Source organism: Schistocerca serialis, unplaced genomic scaffold, assembly GCF_023864345.2.
Source record: "Schistocerca serialis cubense isolate TAMUIC-IGC-003099 unplaced genomic scaffold, iqSchSeri2.2 HiC_scaffold_1400, whole genome shotgun sequence".
NCBI lineage: Eukaryota > Metazoa > Arthropoda > Insecta > Orthoptera > Acrididae > Schistocerca > Schistocerca serialis.
Window position 1 is genome coordinate 3,019,595 of NW_026047626.1, and position 25,215 is coordinate 3,044,809.

The following is a 25,215-nucleotide window of genomic DNA, read 5'->3' on the forward strand; positions in this document are numbered from 1 at the left end:
TATCCCAAATGAAAATCCTGTCGTTTCCATACAAACGTTCCTCGATTTAGAAGGGGAAGTCATAGAACCCATAATATATCATAGCGCTGCAATTTCTGTGTTAATTCGTTAATGTGAGGGAGCGAGGGATGCAGTAAATAAGGAATAGTGCATTGGAAAGGAGATGGTCGTATCCCAAAAGAATATCCTGTCGTTTCCATAAAAACGTTACTCGATTTAGATGGAGAAGTCATTGACCCATAGAATTTCATAGCGACGCAATTTCTGTGTTAATTCGTCAATGTGACGGAGCGAGGGATGCAGTAAAGAGGGAATAGTGCAACGGAAAGGTGATAATCGTATCCCAAAATGAAATTCTGTCGTTTCCATAGAAACCTTACTCGATATAGGTAAAGAAGTCATTGAACCCATAGAATATCATAGCGACGCACTTTCATTGTTAATTCGTCAATGTGAGGGAGCGAGGGGTGCAGTAAAGATGGAATAGTGCATCGGAAAGGTGATACTCGTATCCCACAAGAAAATCCTCTGGTTTGTATAGAAACGTTACTCGATTTAGAAGGAGTAGTCATAGAACCCATACAATTTCATAGCGACGCAATTTCTGTGTTAATTCGTCAATGTGAGGGAGCGAGGGATGCAGTAAAGAAGGAATATTGCTTGGGAAAGGCGATACTCGTATCCCAAATGAAAATCCTGTCGATTTTATAGAACTGTTCCTTGATTTAGAAGGGGAAGAAATAGAACCCACAGTATTTCATAGCGATGGAATTTGTGTGTTAATTCGTCAATGTGAGGGAGCGAGGGATGCAGTAAATAAGGAATAGTGCATCGGAAAATAGATGGTCGTATCCCAAAAGAAAACCCTGTCGTTGGCATGGAAACGTTACTCGATTTAGAAGGAGACGTCATAGAACCCATAGTATTTCATAGCGACGCAATTTCTGTGTTCATTCGTCTGTGTCAGATAGCGAGGGATGCAGTAAAGAAGGAATAGTGCATCGGAATGGAGATACTCTTATCCCAAAAGAAAATCCAGTCGTTTCCATAGCGACGTTACTCGATTTAGATGGAGAAGTCGTGGAAGACATAGTATTTCTTAGCGACGCAATTTCTTTGTTAACTCATCAATGTGAGGGAGCGAGGGATGCAGTAAAGAAGGAATAGTGCATCGGAAAGGAGATACACGTATCCAAAAGAAAATCCAGTCGTTTCCATAGAAACGTTAATCGATTTAGAAGGGGAAGTCATTGAACCCATAGTATTTGATAGCGACGCAATTTCTGTGTCAATTCGTCTGCGTGAGATAGCGAGGGATGCAGTAAAGAAGGAATAGTGCATCGGAATGGAGATACTCTTATCCCAAAAGAAAATCCAGTCGTTTCCATAGCGACGTTACTCGATTTAGATGGAGAAGTCGTAGAAGACATAGTATTTCTTTGCGACGCAATTTCTTTGTTAACTCATCAATGTGAGGGAGCGACGGATGCAGTAAAGAAGGAATAGTGCATCGGAAAGGAGATACTCCTATCATAAAAGAAATCCTTCCGTCTCCATAGAAACGTTACTCGATTTAGAAGGTGAAGTCATAGAACCCATAGTATTTCATAGCGACGCAATTTCAGTGTCAATTCGTCTATGTGAGGGAGCCAGGGCTGCACTAAAGAAGGAATAGTGCATCGGAAAAGAGATACTCGTATCCCAAAGGAAAATCATGTCGTTTCCATAGAAACGTTACTCGATTTAGAAGGAGAAGTCATGGAAGGCATAGCATTTCTTAGCGACGCAATTTCTTCGTTAATTCATCAGTGTGAGGGAGCGAGGGATGCAGTAAAGAAGGAATAGTGCATCGGAAAGGAGATACACGTATCCAAAAGAAAATCCAGTCGTTTCCATAGAAACGTTAATCGATTTAGAAGGGGAAGTCATTGAACCCATAGTATTTGATAGCGACGCAATTTCTGTGTCAATTCGTCTGCGTGAGATAGCGAGGGATGCAGGAAAGAAGGAATAGTGCATCGGAATGGAGATACTCTTATCCCAAAAGAAAATCCAGTCGTTTCCATAGCGACGTTACTCGATTTAGATGGAGAAGTCGTAGAAGACATAGTATTTCTTTGCGACGCAATTTCTTTGTTAACTCATCAATGTGAGGGAGCGACGGATGCAGTAAAGAAGGAATAGTGCATCGGAAAGGAGATACTCGTATCATAAAAGAAAATCCTTCCATCTCCATAGAAACGCTACTCGATTTAGAAGGTGAAGTCATAGAACCCATAGTATTTCAAAGCGACGCAATTTCAGTGTTAATTCGTCAATGTGAGGGAGCGAGGGCTGCACTAAAGAAGGAATAGTGCATCGGAAAAGAGATACTCGTATCCCAAAGGAAAACCATGTCGTTTCCATAGAAACGTTACTCGATTTAGAAGGAGAAGTCATAGAAGACATAGCATTTCTTAGCCACTCAATTCCTTTGTCAATTCATCAATGTGAGGGAGTGAGGGATGCAGTAAAGAAGGAATAGTGCGCCGGAAGGGAGATACACGTATTCCAAAAGAAAATCCTGTCGTTTCCATAGAAACGTTACTCATTTTAGAAGGGGAAGTCATAGAACCCATAGTATTTGATAGCGACGCAATTTCTGTGTTAATTCGTCAGTGTGAGATAGCGAGGGATGCAGTAAAGAAGGAATAGTGCATCGGAAAGGAGATACTCGTATCATAAAAGAAAATCCTGCCGTCTCCATAGAAACGTTACTCGATTTAGAAGGTGAAGCCATAGAGCCCATAGTATTTCTAGCGGCGCAATTTCAGTGTCAATTCATGAATGTGAGGGAGCGAGGGCTGCACTAAAGAAGGAATAGTGCATCCGAAAAGAGATACTCGTATCCCAAAGGAAAATCATGTTGTTTCCATAGAAACGTTACTCGATTTAGAAGGAGCAGTCACAGAAGACATAGCATTTCTTAGCGACGCAATTTCTTTGTCAGTTCATCAATGTGAGGGAGCGAGGGATGCAGTAAAGAAGGAATAGTGCATCGGAAAGGAGATACTCGTATCCCAAATGAAAATCCTATCGTTTCCATAGATACGTTACTCGAATCGGAAGGTGATATGATAGAATCCATAGTATTTCATAGCGACGAAATTTCTGTGTTAATTCGTCATTGTCAGGGAGCGAGGGATGCAGTAAAGAAGGAATAGTGTATCGAAAAGGAGATACTCCTATCCCAAAAGAAAATCCTGTCGTTTCCATAGAAACGTTACTCGATTTTGATGGAGACGTCATAGATTCCATAGTATTTCATAGCGACGCAATTTCTGTGTTAATTCGTCAATGTGAGAGAGCGAGCGATGCATTCAAGAAAGAATAGTGCATCGGAAAGGAGATAGTCGTATCCCAAATGAAAATCCTGTCGTTTCCTTAGAAACGTTACTCGATTTAGAACGAGATGTCATACAACCTATAGTATTTCATAGCGACGTAATTTCTGTGTTAATTCGTCAACGTGAGGGAGCGAGGGATGCATTTAAGAAGGAATGGTGCATCGAAAAGGAGATACTCCTATCCCAAAAGAAAATCCTGTCGTTTCCATAGAAACGTTACTCGATTTTGATGGAGACGTCATAGATCCCATAGTATTTCATAGCGACGCAATTTCTGTGTTAATTCGTCAATGTGAGAGAGCGAGCGATGCATTCAAGAAAGAATAGTGCATCGGAAAGGATATAGTCGTATCCCAAAGGGAAATCCTGTCGTTTCCGTAGAAACGTTACTCGATTTAGAAGGGGTCGTAATAGAACCCATAGTATTTAATAGCGACGCAATTTCTGGGTTATTTAGTCAATGTGAGGGAGCGAGGGATGCAGTAAGGAAGGTATAGTGCATCTTAAAGGGGATTGTCGTAACCCAGAAGAAAACCCTGTCGTTTCCATAGAAACGATACTCGATTTAGAAGGAGATGTCATAGGACCCATAGTATTTCACAGCGGCGCAATTTCTGAGTTAATTCGTCAATGTGAGGGAGCGACAGATGTAGTAAAGAAGGAATTGTGCATCAGAAAGGAGATAGTCGTATCACAAAAGAAAAACCTGTAGTTTGCATAGAAACGTTTCTCGATTGAGATAGAGATGTCATAGGACCCATATTATAACATTGCGACGAAATATCTGTGGTAATTTGTCAATGTGAGGGAGCGAGGGATGCAATAAAGAGGAAATAGAGCATCGGAAAGGAGATATTCATATCCCAAAAGAACATCCTGTCGTTTCCATAGTAACGTTACTCGATTTAGAAGGAGAAGACATAGAACCCATAGTAATTCATAGCGGCGCAATATCTTTGTTAATTCGACAATGTGAGGGAGCGAGGGATGCAGTAAAGAAGGAATAGAGCATCGGAAATGGGATAGTCGTATCCCAAAAGAGAATCCTGTCGTTTCCATATAGACGTTACTCGATTTACATGAAGCAGTCATTGAACCCACAGAGTTTAATAGCGACGAAATTTCTGTGGTAATTCATCAATGTGAGGGAGCGAGGGATGCAATAAAGAAGAAATAGTGCATCGGAAAGGAGATACTCACATCCCAAAATAAAATCCTGTCATTTCCATAGAAACGTTACTCGATTTAGAGGGAGAAGTCATAGAACCCATAGTACTTCATAGCGACGAAATTTCTGTGTTAATTCGTCAATGTGAGGGAGCGAGGGATGCAGTAAAGTTGGAATAGTGCATCGGAAAGGAGATATTCGTATCCCAAAAGAAAATCCTGTCGTTTCCATAGAAACGTTACCCGATTTAGATGCAGATGTCATAGTACGCATAGTATTTCATAGCGACGCAATTTCTGTGTTACATCGTCAATGTGAGGGAGCAAGGGATGCAGCAAGGAAGGAATAGTGCATCTGAAAGGAGATACTCATATCCCAAACGAAAATCCTGGCGTCTCCACAGAAGCGTTACTCGCTTTAGAAGGAGAAGCCATAGAACCCATAGTATTTCACAGCGACGCAATTTCTGTGTTAATTCGTCAATGTGAGGGAGAGACAGATGAAGTAAAGAAGGATTTGTGCATAGGAAAGGAGATAGTCATCTCCCAAAAGAAAATCCTCTCGTTTGCATAGAAACGTTTCTCGATTGAGATGAAGATGTTATAGGACCCATATTATATCATAGCGACGAAATTTCTGTGGTAATTCATCAATGTCAGGGAGCGAGGGATGCAATAAAGAAGAAATAGTGCATCGGAAAGGTGATACTCATATCCCAAAAGAAAATCCTGTCGTTTCCATAGAAACGTTACTCGATTTAAAAGGAGAAGTCATAGAACCCATAGTAATTCATAGCGGCGAAATTTCTGTGTTAATTCGACAATATGAGGGAGCGAAGGATGCAGTAAAGAAGGAATAGAGCATCGGAAAGGGGATAGTCGTATCCCAAAAGAAAATCCTGTCGTTTCCATAGAAACCTTACTCGATTTAGATGGAGAAGTCAATGAACCCATAGAATTTCATAGCGACGCAATTTCTGTGTTAATTCGTCAATGTGATTGAGCGAGGGATGCAGGGAAGAGGGAATAGTGCAACGGAGAGGTGATACTCGTGTCCCAAAATAAAATCCTGTCATTTCCATAGAACTGTTACTCGATTTAGAGGGAGAAGTCATAGAACTCATAGTATTTCATAGCGACGCAATTTCAGTGTTAATTCGTCAGTGGGAGGGAGCGAGGGATGCAGTAAAGAAGGAATAGAGCATCGAAAAGGAGACATTCGGATCCCAAAAGAAAATCCCGTTGTTTCCATAGAAACGTTACCCGATGTAGAAGCAGATGTCATAGAACCCCTAGTATTACATAGCGACGCAATTTCCGTGTTAATTCATCAATGTGAGGGAGCGAGGGATGCAGTGAAGAAGGAATATTGCATCGGAAAGGAGATAGTCGTATCCCAAAAGAAAATCCTGTCGTTTATATAGAAACGTTACGCGATGTAGAAGGAGAAGTCTTAGAACCCATAGTATTTTATAGCGACACAATATCTGTGTTAATTCGTCAATGGGAGCGAGCGAGGGATGCAGTAAAGAATTAATTGTGCATCGGAAAGGAGATACTCGTATCCCAAAAGAAAATCCTGTCGTTTCCATAGAAAAGTTACTCGATTTGGAAGGAGAAGTCATAGAATCCATAGTATTTCATAGCGACGCAATTTCAGTGTTCATTCGTCAATGTGAGATAGCGAGGGATTCAGTGAAGAAGGAATAGTGCATCGGAAAGGAGATACTCTTATCCCAAAAGAAAAACCTGTCGTTTCCATAGAAACGTTACTCGATTTAGAAGGGGAAGTCATAGAACCCATAGTATTTGATAGCGACGCAATTTCTGTGTTAATTCGTCAATGTGAGGGACGAGGGATGCAGTACGGAAGAAATAGTGCGTCTGAAAGGAGATTGTCGTAACCCAGAAGAAAATCCTGTCGTTTCCATAGAAACGATATTCGATTTAGAAGGAGATGTCATAGAACCAATAGTATTTCAATGCAACGAATTTCTGTGTTAGTTCGTCAATGTGAGGGAGCGAGGGATGCAGTAAAGATGGAATAGTGCATCGGAAAGGAGATACTCGTATTCCAAAAGAAAATCCTCTCGTTTCCATAGAAACGTTACTCGACTTAGAAGGAGAAGTCATAGAACCCATAGTAATTCATAGCGGCGCATTTTCTGTTTTAATTCGACAATGTGAGGGGGCGAGGGATGCAGTAAAGAAGGAATAGAGTATCGGGAAGGGGATAGTCGTATCCCAAAAGAAAGTGCTTTCGTTTCCATATAAATGTTACTCGATTTAGATGGAGAAGTCATTGAACCCATAGAATTTCATAGCGACGCAATTTCTGTGTTAATTCGTCAATGTGAGGGAGCGAGGGATGCAGTAAAGAGGGAATAGTGCAACGGAAAGGTGATACTCGTATCCCAAAATAAAATCCTGTCGTTTCCATAGAAACCTTACTCGATTTAGATGGAGAAGTCATTGAACCCATAGAATATCATAGCGACGCAATTTCACTGTTAATTCGTCAATGTGAGGGAGCGGGGGATGCAGTAAAGAGGGAATAGTGCAACGGAAAGGTGACACTCGTATATAAAAATAAAATCCTAACGTTTCCATAGAAACGTTACTCGATTTAGAGGGAGAAGTTATAGAACCCATAGTATTTCATAGCGACGCAATTTCTGTGTTGATTCATCAATGTGAGGGAGCGAGGGATGCAGTAAAGAAGCAATAGTGCATCGGAAACGAGATCGTCGTACACCAAAAGAAAATCGTGTCGTTTCCATGGAAACGTAACTCGATTTAGAAGGAGAAGTCATAGAACCCATAGTATTTCATAGCGACGCAATATCTGTGTCAAATTCGTCAATGGGAGCGAGCGAGTAATGCAGTAAAGAAGGAATAGTGCATCGTAAAGGAGATACTCGTATATAAAAATAAAATCCTATCGTCTCCATAGAAACGTTACTCGATTTAGTAGGAGATGTCATATAACCCATAGTATCTCATAGCGATGCAATTTCTGTGTTAATTCGTCAATGTGAGGGAGCGAGGGATGTAGTAAAGAGGGAATAGTGCAACGGAAAGGTGATACTCGTATATAAAAATAAAATCCTATCGTTTCCATAGAAACGTTACTCGATTTAGAAGGAGAAGTCATAGAACCCATAGTATTTCATAGCGACGCAATATCTGTGTCAATTCGTCGATGGGAGTGAGCGAGGGATGCAGTAAAGAAGGAATAGTGCATCGGAAAGGAGATACTCGTATCCCAAAAGATAATCCTGTCGTTTCCATAGAAATGTTACTCGACTTAGAAGGAGATATCATAGAACACATAGTATTTCATAGCGACACAATTTCTGTGTTAATTCATCAATGTGAGGGAGTGAGGGATGCAGTAAAGAAGTAATATTGCTTGCGAAAGGCGATACACGTATCCCAAATGAAAATCCTGTCGTTTCCATATAACTGTTCCTCGATTTAGAAGGGGAAGTCATAGAAACCATAGTATTTCATAGCGATGGAATTTGTGTGTTAAATCGTCAAAGTGAGGGAGCTAGGGATGCAGTAAAGAAGGAATAGTGCATCGGAAAGGAGATACTCGTATCATAAAAGAAAGTGCTTTCGTTTCCATATAAATGTTACTCGATTTAGATGGAGAAGTCATTGAACCCATAGAATTTCATAGCGACGCAACTTCTGTGTTAATTCGTCAATGTGAGGGAGCGAGGGATGCAGTAAAGAGGGAATAGTGCAACGGAAAGGTGATACTCGTATCCCAAAATAAAATCCTGTCGTTTCCATAGAAACCTTACTCGATTTAGATGGAGAAGTCATTGAACCCATAGAATATCATAGCGACGCAATTTCACTGTTAATTCGTCAATGTGAGGGAGCGGGGGATGCAGTAAAGAGGGAATAGTGCAACGGAAAGGTGACACTCGTATATAAAAATAAAATCCTAACGTTTCCATAGAAACGTTACTCGATTTAGAGGGAGAAGTTATAGAACCCATAGTATTTCATAGCGACGCAATTTCTGTGTTAATTCGTCAATGTGAGGGAGCGAGGGATGCAGTAAAGAAGGAATAGTGCATCGGAATGGAAATATTCGTAACCCAAATGAAAATCCTGACGTTTCCATAGAAACGTTACCCGATTTAGATGCAGATGTCATAGAACCCATAGTATTTCAAAGCGACGCAATTTCTGTGTTGATTCATCAATGTGAGGGAGCGAGGGATGCAGTAAAGAAGCAATAGTGCATCGGAAACGAGATCGTCGTATACCAAAAGAAAATCGTGTCGTTTCCATGGAAACGTAACTCGATTTAGAAGGAGAAGTCATAGAACCCATAGTATTTCATAGCGACGCAATATCTGTGTAAAATTCGTCAATGGGAGCGAGCGAGTAATGCAGTAAAGAAGGAATAGTGCAACGGAACGGTGATACTCGTATATAAAAATAAAATCCTATCGTTTCCATAGAAACGTTACTCGATTTAGAAGGAGAAGTCATAGAACCCATAGTATTTCATAGCGACGCAATATCTGTGTCAATTCGTCAATGGGAGTGAGCGAGGGATGCAGTAAAGAAGGAATAGTGCATCGGAAAGGAGATACTCGTATCCCAAAAGATAATCCTGTCGTTTCCATAGAAATGTTACTCGACTTAGAAGGAGATATCATAGAACACATAGTATTTCACAGCGACGCAATTTCTGTGTTAATTCATCAATGTGAGGGAGTGAGGGATGCAGTAAAGAAGGAATATTGCTTGGGAAAGGCGATACACGTATCCCAAATGAAAATCCTGTCGTTTCCATAGAAACGTTACTCGATTTAGAAGGAGAAGTCATGGAAGACATAGCATTTCTTAGCGACGCAATTTCTTTGTTAATTCATCAATGTGAGGGAGCGAGGGATGCAGTAAAGAAGGAATAGTGCATCGGAAAGGAGATACACGTATTCCAAAAGAAAATCCTGTCGTTTCCATAGGGCCGTTCTTCGATTAAGAAGGAGAGTTCACAGAATCGATGGAATTTCATAGCGACGATATTTCTATGTTAATTCGTCAATGTGAGGGAGCGAGGGATGCAGTAAAGAAGGAATAGTGCATCGGAAAGGAGGTACTCGTATCCCAAGAGAAAATCCTGTCGTTTCCCTAGAAAGGTTAATCGATTTAGAAGGGGAAGTCATCGAACCCATAGTATTTCATAGCGACGCAATTTCTGTGTTAATTCGTCAATGTGAGGGAGCGAGGGCTGCACTAAAGAAGGAATAGTGCATCGGAAAAGAGATACTCGTATCCCAAAGGAAAATCATGTCGTTTCCATAGAAACGTTACTCGATTTAGAAGGAGATGTCATAGAAGACATAGCATTTCTTAGCGACGCAATTTCTTTGTCAATTCATCAATGTGAGGGAGCGAGGGATGCAGTAAAGAAGGAATAGTGCATCGGAAAGGAGATACACGTATTCCAAAAGAAAATCCTTTCGTTTCCATAGAAACGTTACTCATTTTAGAAGGGGAAGTCATAGAACCCATAGTATTTGATAGCGACGCAATTTCTGTGTTAATTCGTCAGTGTGAGATAGCGAGGTATGCAGTAAAGAAGGAAAAGTGCATCGGTATGGAGATACTCTTATCCCAAAAGAAAATCCAGTCTTTTCCATAGAGACGTTACTCGATTTAGAAGGAGAAGTCACAGAAGACATAGTATTTCTTAGCGACGCAATTTCTTTGTTAATTCATCAATGTGAGGGAGCGAGGGATGCAGTTAAGAAGGAATAGTGCATCGGAAAGGAGATACTCGTATCCCAAAAGAAAATCCTGCCGTCTCCATAGAAACGTTACTCGATTTAGAAGGGGATGTCATAGAACCCATAGTATTTCATAGCGACGCAATTTTTGTGTGAATTCGTCTTTGTGAGGGAGCGAGGGATGCAGTTAAGATGGAATTGTGCATCGGAAAGGAGATACTCGTATCCCAAATGAAAATCCTGTAGTTTCCATAGAAACGTTGCTCGATTTAGAAGGGGAAGTCATAGAACCCATAGTATTTCATAGCGATGGAATTTGTGTGTTAATTCGTCAATGTGAGGGAGCGAGGGATGCATTAAATAAGGAATAGTGCATCGGAAAGGAGATGGTCGTATCCCAATAGAAAACCCTGTCGTTGGCATAGAGACGATACTCGATTTAGAAGGAGACATAATAGAACCCATAGTATTTCATAGCGATCCAATTTCAGTGTTAATTCGTCAATGTGAGGGAGCGAGGGCTGCAGTAAAGAAGGAATAGTGCATCGGAATGGAGTTATTCGCATCCCAAAAGAAAATCCTGCCGTCTCCTTAGAAACGTTACTCGATTTAGAAGGTGAAGACATAGAACCCGTGGTATTTCATAGCGTCGCAATTTCAGTGTTTATTCGTCAATGTGAGGGAGCGAGGGCTGCAGTAAAGAAGTAATATTGCATTGGAAAAGAGACACTCGTATCCCAAAGGAAAATCATGTCGTTTCCATAGAAACGTTACTCGATTTAGAAGGGGAAGTCATAGAACCCATAGTATATCATAGCGATGCATTTTCTGTGTTAATTCGTCAATGTGAGGGAGCGAGGGATGCAGTAAAGAAGGAATAGTGCATCGGAAAGGATATAGTCGTCTCCCAACGAAAAATCCAGTCGTTTCCATAGAAACGTTACTCGATTTAGGAGTTGAAGTCATAGAACCCATTGTATTTCATAGCGATGCATTTTCTGTATTAATTCGTCAATGTCAGGGAGCCAGGAATGCAGTAAAGTAGGAATAGTGCTTCGGAAAGGAGATGGTCGTATCCCAAAAGAAAACACTGTCGTTGGCATACAAACGTTATTCGATTTAGAAGGAGAAGTCATAGAACACATAGTATTTCATAGCGACGCAATTTCTGTGTTAATTCGTCAATGTGGGGGAGCGAGAGATGCAGAAAACAGGGAATAGTGCATCGAAACGGAGATTGTCGTATCACAAGAGAAAATCCTGTCGTTTCCATAGAAACATTACTCGATTTAGAAGGTGAAGTCATTGATCCCATAGTATTTCATAGCGACGCAATTTCAGTGTTAATTCGTCAATGTGAGGGAGCGACGGATGCAGTAAAGAAGGAATAGTGCATCGGAAAGGAGATACCCGTATTCCAAAAGGGAATCCTGTCGTTTCCATAGAAACGTTACTCGATTTAGTAGGAGAAGTCATAGAAGACATAGTATTTCATAGCGACTCAATTTCTATGTTAATTCATCAATATGAGGGAGCGAGGGATGCAGTAAAGAAGGAATAGTGCATCGAAAAGGAGATACACGAATCCCAAAAGAAAATCCTGCCGTTTCCATAGAAACGTTACGCGATTTAGAAGGAGATGTCATAGAACCCATTGTATTTCATAGCGGCGCAATTTCTGTGTTATTTCGTCAATGTGTGGGAGCTAGGGATGCAGTAAAGAAGGAATAGTGCATCGGAAGGGAGATACTGGTATCCCAAAAGAAAATCCTGGCGTTTCCATAGAAACGTTACTCAATATTGAAGGAGAAGTCATAGAACCCATAGTATTTCATAGCCCCGAATTTTCTGTGTTAATTCGTCAATGTGAGGGAGCGAGGCATGCAGTAAAGAAGGAATAGTGCATTGGAAAGCAGATAGTCGTATACCAAAAGAAATTCCTGTCGTTTCCACAGAAACGTTAATCGATAAGAAGTAGAAGTCATAAAACCAAAAGTATTTAATAGCGACGCTATTTCTTTGTTAATTCGTCAATGTGTGGGAGCGTAGGATGCAGTAACAGAGGACTAGTGCATCAGAAAGCAGATAGTCGTATCCCAAAAGAAAATCCTGTCGTTTCCACAGAAACGATATCGATTTAGAAGGAGAAGTCATAGAACCAATCGTACTCCATAGTGACGCAATTTCTGTGTTAATTCGTCAATGTGAGGGAGCGAGGGATGCAGTAAAGGAGGAATAGTACATTGGAAGGGAGATACTCGTATCCCACAAGAAAATCCTTTCGTTTCCATAGAAACGTTACTCGATTTAGAAGGAGAAGTGAAAGAACCCATAGTATTTCATAGCCACGCAATTTCTGTGTTAATTCCTGAATGTGAGGGAGCGAGGGATGCATTTAGGAAGGAATGGTGCATCGGAAAGGAGATACCCGTATCCCAAAAGGAAATCCTGTGGTTTCCATAGAAACGTTACTCGATTTAGTAGGAGAAGTCATAGACGACATAGTATTTCATAGCGACTCAATTTCTGTGTTAATTCATCAATATGAGGGAGCGAGGGATGCAGTAAAGAAGGAATAGTGCATCGGAAAGGAGATACTCGTATCCCAAAAGAAAATCCTGCCGTTACCATAGAAACGTTACTCGATTTAGATGGGGAAGTCATAGAACCCATAGTAATTCATAGCGATCCATTTTCTGTCTTAATTCGTCAATCTGAGTGAGTGAGGGATGCAGAAAACAGGGAATAGTGCATCGGAAAGGAGATACTCGTATCCCAAAATAAAATTCTGTCGTTTCCACAGAAAAGTTACTCGATTTGGAAGGAGAAGTCATAGAAGACATAGTATTTCTTAGCGACGCGGTTTCTTTGTTAACTCATCAATGTGAGGGAGCGAGGGATGCAGTAAAGAAGGAATAGTGCATCGGAAAGGAGATACTCGTATCCCAAAAGAAAATCCTGCCGTCTCCATATAAACGTTACTCGATTTAGAAGGTGAAGTCATAGAACCCATAGTATTTCATAGCGACGCAATTGCAGTGTTAATTCGTCAATGTGAGGGAGCGAGGGCTGCACTAAAGAAGGAATAGTGCATCGGAAAAGAGATACTCGTATCCCAAAGGAGAATCATGACGTTGCCATAGAAACGTTACTCGATTTAGAAGAAGAAGTCATAGAAGACATAGCATTTCTTAGCGACGCAATATCTTTGTCAATTCATCAATGTGAGGGAGAGAGGGATGCAGTAAAGAAGGAATAGTGCATCGGAAAGGAAATACACGTATTCCAAAAGAAAATCCTGTCGTTTCCATAGAAACGTTACTCATTTTAGAAGGAGAAGTCATAGAACCCATAGTATTTGATAGCGACGCAGTTTCTGTGTTAATTCGTCTTTGTGAGGGAGCGAGAGATGCAGTTAAGAAGGAATTGTGCATCGGAAAGGAGATACTCGTATACCAAATGAAAATCCTGTCATTTCCATAGAAACGTTGCTCGATTTAGAAGAGGAAGTCATAGAACCCATAGTATTTCATAGCGATGGAATTTGTGTGTTAATTCGTCAATGTGAGGGAGCGAGGGATGCAGTAAATAAGGAATAGTGCTTCGGAAAGGAGATGGTCGTATCCCAATAGAAAACCCTGTCGTTGGCATAGAGACGATTCTCGATTTAGAAGGAGACGTAATAGAACCCATAGTATTTCATAGCGACCCAATTTCAGTGTTAATTCGTCAATGTGAGGGAGCGAGGGCTGCAGTAAAAAAGGAATAGTGCATCGGAAAAGAGTTACTCGCATCCCAAAAGAAAATCCTGCCGTCCCCTTAGAAACGTTACTCGATTTAGAACGTGAAGTCATAGATCCCGTAGTATTTCATAGCGACGCAATTTCAGTGTTTATTCGTCAATGTGAGGGAGCGAGGACTGCAGTAAAGAAGGAATAGTGCATTGGAAAAGAGATACTCGTATCACAATGGAAAATCATGTCGTTTCCATAGAAACGTTACTCGATTTAGAAGGGGAAGTCATAGAACCCATAGTATTTCATAGCGATGCATTTTATGTGTTAATTCGTCAATGTGAGGGAGCGAGGGATGCAGTACAGAAGGAATAGTGCATCGGAAAGGATATAGTCGTATCCCAACGGATAATCCAGTCGTTTCCATAGAAACGTTACTCGATTTAGAATGGGAAGTCATAGAACCCCGTAGTATTTGATAGCGACGCAATTTCTGTGTTAATTCGTCTTTGTGAAGGAGCGAGGGATGCATTTGAGAAGGAATTGAGCATCGGAAAGGAGATACTCGTATCCCAAATGAAAATCCTATCGTTTCCATGGAAACGTTACTCGATTTAGAAGGGGAAGTCATAGAACCCATTGTATTTCATAGCATTACATTTTCTGTGTTAATTCGTCAATGTGAGGGAGCGAGGGATGCAGTAAAGAAGGAATAGTGCATCGGAAAGGAGATGGTCGTATCCCAAAAGAAAACACTGTCATTGGCATACAAACGTTACTCGATTTAGAAGGAGAAGTCATAGAACACATAGTATTTCATAGCGACGCAATTTCTGTGTCAATTCGTCAATGTGGGGGAGCGAGAGATGCAGAAAACAGGGAATAGTGCATCGAAAAGGAGATTGTCGTATCACAAGAGAAAATCCTGTCGTTTCCATAGAAACATTACTCGATTTAGAAGGTGAAGTCATTGAACTAATAGTATTTCATAGCGACGCAATTTCAGTGTTAATTCGTCGATATGAGGGAGCGAAGGATGCATTTAAGGAGGAGGATTGCATCGGAAAGGAGATAGTCGTATCCCAAAATAAAATCAAGTCGTATCCATAGAAACGTTTCTCGATTTAGATGAAGATGTCATAGAACCCACAGTATTTCATAGAGACGCAATTTCTGTGTTAATTCGTCAATGTGAGGGAGCGACGGATGCAGTAAAGAAGGGTTAGTGCATCGGAAAGGAGATACCCGTATCCCAAATGGAAATCCTGTCGTTTCCATAGAAACGTTACTCGATTAAGTAAGAGAAGTCATAGAAGACATAGTATTTCATAGCGACTCAATTTCTGTGTTAATTCACCAATATGAGGGAGCGAGCGATTCAGTAAAGAAGGAATAGTGCATCGGAAAGGAGATACTCGTATCCCAAAAGAAAATCCTGCCGTTTCAGTAGAAACGTTACGCGATTTAGAAGGAGATGTCATAGAACGCATTGTATTTCATAGCGTCGCAATTTCTGTGTTATTTCGTCAATGTGTGGGAGCTAGGGATGCAGTAAAGAAGGAATAGTGCATCGGAAGGGAGATACTCGTATCCCAAAAGAAAATCCTGACGTTTCCGTAGAAACGTTACTCAATATAGAAGGTGAAGTCATAGAACCCATAGTATTTCATAGCCCCAAATTTTCTGTGTTAATGCGTCAATGTGAGGGAGCGAGGGATGCAGTAATGAAGGAATAGTGCATCGGAAAGCAGATAGTCGTATACCAAAAGAAATTCCTGTCGTATCCACAGAAACGTTAATCGATTTAGAAGTAGAAGTCATAGAACCAATAGTATTTAATAGCGACGCAATTTCTTTATTAATTCGTCAACGTGTGGGAGCGAAGGATGCAGTAACAAAGGACTAGTGCATCAGAAAGCAGATAGTCGTATCCCAAAAGAAAATCCTGTCTTTTCCACAGAAACGATACTCGATTTAGAAGGAGAAGTCATAGAACCAATAGTATTTAATAGCGACGCAATTTCTGTGTTAATTCGTCAATGTGAGGCAGCGAGGGATGCAGTAAAGAAGGAATAGTACATTGGAAGGGAGATAGTCGTATCCCACAAGAAAATCCTTTCGTTTCCATAGAAACGTTACTCGATTTAGTAGGAGAAGTGATAGAACCCATAGTATTTCTTAGCCACGCAATTTCTGTGTTAATTCCTGAACGTGAGGGAGCGAGGGATGCATTTAGGAAGGAATGGTGCATCGGAAAGGAGAGACCCGTATCCCAAAAGGAAGTCCTGTCGTTTCCATAGAAACGTTACTCGATTTAGTAGGAGAAGTCATAGAAGACATAGTATTTCATAGCGACTCAATTTCTGTGTTAATTCATCAATATGAGGGAGCGAGGGATGCAGTAAAGAAGGAATAGTGCATCGGAAAGGAGATACTCGTATCCCAAAAGAAAATCTTGCCGTTTCCATAGAAACGTTACGCGATTTAGAAGGAGATGTCATAGAACCCATTGTTTTTCATAGCGGCGCAATTTCTGTGTTATTTCGTCAATGTGTGGGAGCGAGGGATGCAGTAAGGAAGGAATAGTGCATCGTAAGGGAGATACTCATATCCCAAATGAAAATCCTGTCGTTTCCATAGAAACGTTACTCGATTTAGAAGGAGATGTCATAAAAACCATTGTATTTCATAGCGGCGCAATTTCTGTGTTAATTCGACAATGTGTGTGAGTAAGGGATGCAGTAAAGAAGGAATAGTGCATCGTAAAGGAGATACTCGTAGCCCAAAAGAGAAACCTGTTGTTTCCGTAGAAACGTTACTAGATTTAGAAGGAGATGTCAAAGAACCAATAGTAATTCATAGCGACCCAATTTCTGTGTTAATTCGTCAATAGGAGGGAGCGAGGGATGCAGTAAAGAAGGAATAGTGCATCGGAATGCACAACGTCATACACCAAAAGAAAATCCTGTCGTTTCCACAGAAACGTTACTCGATTTAGAGGGAGAAGTCATAGAACCAATAGTATTTCATAGCGACGCAATTTCTGTGTTAATTCGTCAATGTGAGGGAGCGAGGGATGCAGTAAAGAAGGAATAGTGCATCGGAAAGGAGATACTCGTATCCCACTAGAGAATCTTGTCGTTTCCATAGAAACGTTACTCGATTTAGAAGGAGAAGTAGTAGAACACATAGTATTTCACAGCGACGGAATTTCTGTGTTAATTCGTCATTGTGAGGGAGTGAGGGATGCAGTGAGGAAGGAATAGTGCATCGGAAAGGAGATAAACGTAACCCAAAAGAAAATCCTGTCGTTTCCATAGAAATGTTAGCCGATTTGTAAGGGGATGTCATGGAACCCATAGTATTTCATAGCGACGCAATTTCTGTGTTAAATCGTCAATGTGAGGGAGCGAGGGATGCATTTAAAAAGGAATAGTGCATCGGAAAGGAGAAACTCGTATCCCAAAAGAAAATCCTGTCGTTTCCATAGAAACGTTACTCGATTTAGACGGAGATGTCATAGAACCCATTGTATTTCATAGCGACGCCTTTTCTGATTTAATAAGTCAATGTGAGGGAGCGAGGGATGCGGTAACGAAGGAATAGCGTATCGGAAAGGAGATAGTCGTATCCCAAAAGAAAATCCTTTACTTTCCATAAAAACGTTACTCGATTTAGAAGGAGATGTCATAGAACCTATAGTATTTCATAGCGACGCAATTTCTTTGTTAATTCGTCAATGTGAGGGCGCGTCGGATGCAGTAAACTAGGAATAGGGCATCGGAAAGGAGATACTCGTATACCAAAAGAAAATCCTGTCGTTTCCATAGAAACGTTACTCGATTTAGATTGAGATGTCATAGAACCCATAGTATTTCATAGCCACGCAATTTCTGTGTTAATTCGTGAATGTGAGAGTGCGAGGGATGCATTTAAGAAGGAATGGTGCATCGGAAAAGAGATAGTCGTATCGCAAAAGACAATCCTATCGTTTCCATAGAAACGTTACTCGATTTAGAAGGAGTTGTCATAGAAACCATTGTATTTCATAGTGGCGCCATTTCTGTGTTAATTCGTCAATGTGTGTGAGTTAGGGATGCATTAAATTAGGAGTAATGCATCGGAAAGGAGATAAACTAATCCCAATAGAAAATCCTTTCGTTTCCATAGAAACGTTACTCGATTTAGACGAAGTTGTCATAGAACCCATAGTATATCATAGCGACGCAATTTCCGTGTTAATTCGTCAATGTGAGGGAGCGAAGGCTGCAGTAAAGATGGAATAGTGCATCGGGAAGGAGATACTCGTATCCCAAAAGAAAATCCTCCCGCTTCCATAGAAACGTTACTCGATTTAGAAGGAGATGTCACAGTAACCATTGTATTTCATAGCGGCGCAATTTCTGTGTTAATTCGTCAATGTGAGGCATCGAGAGATGCAGTAAAGAAGGAATAGTGCATCGGAAAGGAGATACTCGTATCCCAAAAGAAAATATTGCCGTTTCCATAGAAACGTTACTCGATTTAGAAGGAAATGTCATAGAACCCATTGTATTTCATAGCGACGCAATTTCTGTGTTAATTAATCAATGTGTGGGAGCGAGGGATGCAGTAAAGAAGGAATAGTGCATCGGAAAGGAGATACTCGTATCACAAAGGATAATCCTGTTGTTTCCATTGAAACCTTACTCGATTTAGAAGGGGAAGTCATACAACCAATAGTATTGCATAGCGACCCAATTTCTGTGTTAATTCGTCAGTGTGAGGCTGCGAGGATTGCTGTAAAGAAGGAATAGTGCATCATAAAGGAGATACTCGTATCCCAAAAGAAAATTCTGCAGTTTCCATGGAAACGTTACTCGATATAGAAAGAGAAGTCATAGAACCCATAGTATTTCATAGCGACGAAATTTCTGTGTTAATTCGTCATTGTTAGGGCTAGAGGTATGCAGTAAATTAGGAATAGTGTAACGGAAAGGAGATACTCGTATCCCACTAGAAAATCCATTCGTTTCCATAGAAACGTTACTCGATTTAGAAGGTGATGTCATAGTACCCAAAGTATTTCATAGCGACGCAATTTCTGTGTTAATTCGTCAATGTGAAGGAGCGAGGGATGCTGTAAAGAAGGAATGGTGCATCGGAAAGGAGTTAGTCGTATCACAAATTAAAATCCTGTCGTTTCCATAGAAACGTTACTCGATTTTGAAGGAGTTGTCATAAAACACACAGCATATCGTAGCGACGCATTTTTTGTGTTAGTATGTCAATGTGAGGGTGCGAGGGATGCTGTAAATAAGGAATAGTGCTTCGGAAAAGAGATACTCGTAGCCCATAAGAATATCCTGTCGTTTCCATAGAAACGTTACACGATATAGAAGGTGAAGTTACAGAACCAATAGTATTTCATAGCCCCGCCATATCAGTGTTAAATCGTCAATGTGAGAGAGCGAAGGATGCAGTAAATAAGAAATAGTGCATCGGAAAGGGGATAGTCGTATCACAAACTAAAATCCTGTCGTTTCCAGAGAAACGTTACTCGATTTGGAAGGACTTGTCATAAACCCCACAGTATATCATAGCGACGCATTTTCTGTGTTAGTATGTGAATGTGAGGGTGCGAGGGATGCAGTAAATAAGGAATAGTGCATCGGAAAGGAGATACTTGTAGCCCATAAGAAAATCCTGTCGTCTCCATAGAAACGTTACTCGATATAGAAGGTGAAGTCACAGAAACCATAGTAGTACATAGCCCCGCAATATCTGTGTTAATTCGTCAATGTGAGGGAGCGCGGGTTGCTGTAAAGAAGGAATGGTGCATCAGAAAGGAGATAGTCGTATCACAAATTAAAATCCTGTCGTTTCCATAGAAACGTTTCTCGATTTTGAAGGAGTTGTCATAAAACCCACAGTATATCATAGCGACGCATTTTCTGTGTTAGTATGTCAATGTGATGGTGCGAGGGATGCAGTAAATAAGGAATAGTGCATCGGAAATGATATACTCGTTGCCCATAAGAAAATCCTGTCGTTTCCATAGAAACGTTACTCGATATAAAAGGTGAAGTCACAGAACCCATAGTATTTCATAGCCCCGCAATATCTGTGTTAATTCGTCAATGTGAAAGAGCGAAGGATGCAGTAAATAACGAATAGTGCATCGGAAAGGAGATACTCGTAGCCCATAAGAAAATCCTCTCGTTTCCATAGGAACGTTACTCGATATAGAAGGTGAAGTCACAGAACCCATAGTATTTAGCAGTCCCGCAATATCTGTGTTAATTCGTCAATGTGAGGGAGCGAGGGATGCAGTAAATAAGGAATAGTGCATTGGAAAGGAGATACTTGTAGCCCAAAAGAAAATCCTGTCGTTTCCATAGAAACGTTACTCGATTTAGTAGGAGAAGTTATACAAGACATAGTATTTCATAGCGACTCAATTTCTGTGTTAATTCATCAATATGAGGGAGCGAGGGATGCAGTAAAGAAGGAATAGTGCATCGGAAAGGAGATACTCGTATCCCAAAAGAAAATCCTGCCGTTTCCATAGAAACGTTACTCGATTTAGATGGGGAAGTCATAGAACCCATAGTAATTCATAGCGATGCATTTTCTGTCTTAATTCGTCAATGTGAGTGAGCGAGGGATGCAGAAAACAGGGAATAGTGCATCGGAAAGGAGATACTCGTATCCCAAAAGAAAATCCTGTCGTTTCCATAGAAAAGTTTCTCGATTTGGAAGGAGAAGTCATAGAAGACATAGTATTTCTTAGCGACCCAATTTCTTTGTTAACTCATCAATGTGAGGGAGCGAGGGATGCAGTAAAGAAGGAATAGTGCATCGGAAAGGAGATACTCGTATCCCAAAAGAAAATCCTGCCGTCTCCATAGAAACGTTACTCGATTTAGAAGGTGAAGTCATAGAACCCATAGTATTTCATAGCGACGCAATTTCAGTGTTAATTCGTCAATGTGAGGGAGCGAGGGCTGCACTAAAGAAGGAATAGTGCATCGGAAAAGAGATACTCGTATCCCAAAGGAAAATCATGTCGTTTCCATAGAAACGTTACTCGATTTAGAAGGAGAAGTCATAGAAGACATAGCATTTTTTAGCGACGCAATTTCTTTGTCAATTCATCAATGTGAGGGAGCGAGTGATGCAGTAAAGAAGGAATAGTGCATCGCAAAGGAGATACACGTATTCCAAAAGAAAATCCTGTCGTTTCCATAGAAACGTTACTCATTTTAGAAGGGGAAGTCATAGAACCCATAGTATTTGATAGCGACGCAATTTCTGTGTTAATTCGTCTTTGTGAGGGAGCGAGAGATGCAGTTAAGAAGGAATTGTGCATCGGAAAGGAGATACTCGTATCCCAAATGACGATCCTGTCGTTTCCATAGAAACGTTGCTCGATTTAGAAGGGGAAGTCATAGAACCCATAGTATTTCATAGCGATGGAATTTGTGTGTTAATTCGTCAATGTGAGGGAGCGAGGGATGCAGTAAATAAGGAATAGTGCATCGGAAAGGAGATGGTCGTATCCCAATAGAAAACCCTGTCGTTGGCATAGAGACGATACTCGATTTAGAAGGAGAGGTAATAGAACCCATAGTATTTCATAGCGACCCAATTTCAGTGTTAATTCGTCAATGTGAGGGAGCGAGGGCTGCAGTAAAGAAGGAATAGTGCATCGGAAAGGAGTTACTCGCATCCCAAAAGAAAATCCTGCCGTCCCCTTAGAAACGTTACTCGATTTAGAAGGTGAAGTCATAGAACCCGTAGTATTTCATAGCGGCGCAATTTCAGTGTTTATTCGTCATTGTGAGGGAGCGAGGGCTGCAGTAAAGAAGGAATAGTGCATTGGAAAAGAGATACTCGTATCACAAAGGAAAATCATGTCGTTTCCATAGAAACGTTACTCGATTTAGAAGGGGAAGTCATAGAACCCATAGTATTTCATAGCGATGCATTTTCTGTGTTAATTCGTCAATGTGAGGGAGCGAGGGATGCAGTAAAGAAGGAATAGTGCATCGGAAAGGATATAGTCGTATCCCAACGGATAATCCAGTCGTTTCCATAGAAACGTTACTCGATTAAGAATGGGAAGTCATAGAACCCCGTAGTATTTGATAGCGACGCAATTTCTGTGTTAATTCGTCTTTGTGAGGGAGCGAGGGATGCAGTTGAGAAGGAATTGTGCATCGGAAAGGAGATACTCGTATCCCAAATGAAAATCCTATCGTTTCCATAGAAACGTTACTCGATTTAGAAGGGGAAGTCATAGAACCATAGTATTTCATAGCGATGCATTTTCTGTGTTAATTCGTCAATGTGAGGGAGCGAGGGATGCAGTAAAGAAGGAATAGTGCATCGGAAAGGAGATGGTCGTATGCCAAATGAGAACACTGTCGTTGGCATACAAACGTTACTCGATTTAGAAGGAGAAGTCATAGAACACATAGTATTTCATAGCGACGTAATTTCTGTGTCAATTCGTCAATGTGGGGGAGCGAGAGATGCAGAAAACAGGGAATAGTGCATCGAAAAGGAGATTGTCGTAACACAAGAGAAAATCCTGTCGTTTCCATAGAAACATTACTCGATTTAGAAGGTGAAGTCATTGAACCCATAGTATTTCATAGCGACGCAATTTCAGTGTTATTTCGTCGATGTGAGGGAGCGAAGGATGCATTTAAGGAGGAGTATTGCATCGGAAAGGAGTTAGTCGTATCCCAAAATAAAATCAAGTCGTATCCATAGAAACCCTCAGACTTCAAGAAGAATATAATAATTCCAATCCCAAAGAAAGCAGGTGTTGACAGATGTGAAAATTACCGAACTATCAGCTTAATAAGTCACAGCTGCAAAATACTAACACGAATTCTTTCCAGACGAATGGAAAAACTAGTAGGAGCCAACCTCGGGGAAGATCAGTTTGGATTCCGTAGAAACACTGGAACACGTGAGGCAATACTGACCTTACGACTTATCTCAGAAGAAAGATTAAGGAAAGGCAAACCTACGTTTCTAGCATTTGTATACTTAAAGAAAGCTTTTGACAATGTTGACTGGAATACTCTCTTTCGAATTCTAAAGGTGGCAGGGGTAAAATACAGGGAGCGAAAGGCTATTTACAATTTGTACAGAAACCAGATGGCAGTTATAAGAGTCGAGGGACATGAAAGGGAAGCAGTGGTTGGGAAGGGAGTAAGACAGGGTTGTAGCCTCTCCCCGATGTTGTTCAATCTGTATATTGAGCAAGCAGTAAAGGAAACAAAAGAAAAATTCGGAGTAGGTATTAAAATTCATGGTGAAGAAATAAAAATATTTGAGGTTCGCCGATGACATAGTAATTCTGTCAGAGACAGCAAAGGACTTGGTAGAGCAGTTGAATGGAATGGACATTGTCTTGAAAGGAGGATATAAGATGAACATCAACAAAAGCAAAACAAGGATAATGGAATGTAGTCTAATTAAATCGGGTGATGCTGAGGGAATTAGATTAGGAAATGAGGCACTTAAAGTAGTAAAGGAGTTTTGCTATTTGGGGAGCAAAATAACTGATGATGGTCGAAGTAGAGAGGATATAAAATGTAGGCTGGCAATGGCAAGGAAAGCGTTTCTGAAGAAGAGAAATTTGTTAACATCCAGTATTGATTTAAGTGTCAGGAAGTCATTTCTGAAAGTATTTGTATGGAGTGTAGCCATGTATGGAAGTGAAACATGGACGATAAATAGTTTGGACAAGAAGAGAATAGAAGCTTTCGAAATGTGGTGCTACAGAAGAATGCTGAAGATTAGATGGGTAGATCACATAACTAATGAGGAAGTATTGAATAGGATTGGGGAGAAGAGAAGTTTGTGGTGCAACTTGACCAGAAGAAGGGATCGGTTGGTAGGACATGTTCTGAGGCATCAAGGGATCACCAATTTAGTATTGGAGGGCAGCGTGGAGGGTAAAAATCGTAGAGGGAGACCAAGAGATGAATACACTAAGCAGATTCAGAAGGATGTAGGTTGCAGTAGGTACTGGGAGATGAAAAAGCTTGCACAGGATAGAGTAGCATGGAGAGCTGCATCAAACCAGTCTCAGGACTGAAGACCACAACAACAACAACATCCATAGAAACGTTACTCGATTTAGATGAATATGTCATTGAACCCACAGTATTTCATAGAGACGCAATTTCTGTGTTAATTCGTCAATGTGAGGGAGCGACGGATGCAGTAAAGAAGGAATAGTGCATCGGAAAGGAGATACCCGTATCCCAAAAGGAAATCCTGTCGTTTCCATAGAAACGTTACTCGATTTAGTAGGAGAAGTCATAGACAACATAGTATTTCATAGCGACTCATTTTCTGTGTTAATTCATCAATATGAGGGAGCGGGCGATGCAGTAAAGATGGAATAGTGCATCGGAAAGGAGATACTCGTATCCCAAAATAAAATCCTGCCGTTTCCGTAGAAACGTTATGCGATTTAGTAGGAGATGTCATAGAACCCATTGTATTTCATAGCGGCGCAATTTCTGTGTTATTTCGTCAATGTGTGGGAGCTAGGGATGCAGTAAAGAAGGAATAGTGCATCGGAAGGGAGATACTCGTATCCCAAAAGAAAATCCTGGCGTTTCCATAGAAACGTTACTCAATATAGAAGGTGAAGTCATAGAACCCATAGTATTTCATGCCCCGAATTTTCTGTGTTAATTCGTCAATGTGAGGGAGCGAGGGATGAAGTAATGAAGGAATAGTGCATCGGAAAGCAGATAGTCGTATCCCAAAAGAAAATCCTGTCATTTCCACAGAAACGATACTCGATTTAGAAGGAGAAGTCATAGAACCAATCGTACTCCATAGCGACGCAATTTCTGTGTTAATTCGTCATGTGAGGGAGCGAGGGATGCAGTAAAGAAGGAATAGTACATTGGAAGGGAGATACACGTATCCCACAAGAAAATCCTTTCGTTTCCATAGAAACGTTACTCGATTTAGTAGGAGAAGTGATAGAACCCATAGTATTTCATAGCCACGCAATTTCTGTGTTAATTCCCGAATGTGAGGGAGTGAGGGATGCATTTAGGAAGGAATGGTGCATCGGAAAGGAGATACCCGTATCCCAAAAGGAAATCCTGTCGTTCCATAGAAACGTTACTCGATTTAGTAGGAGAA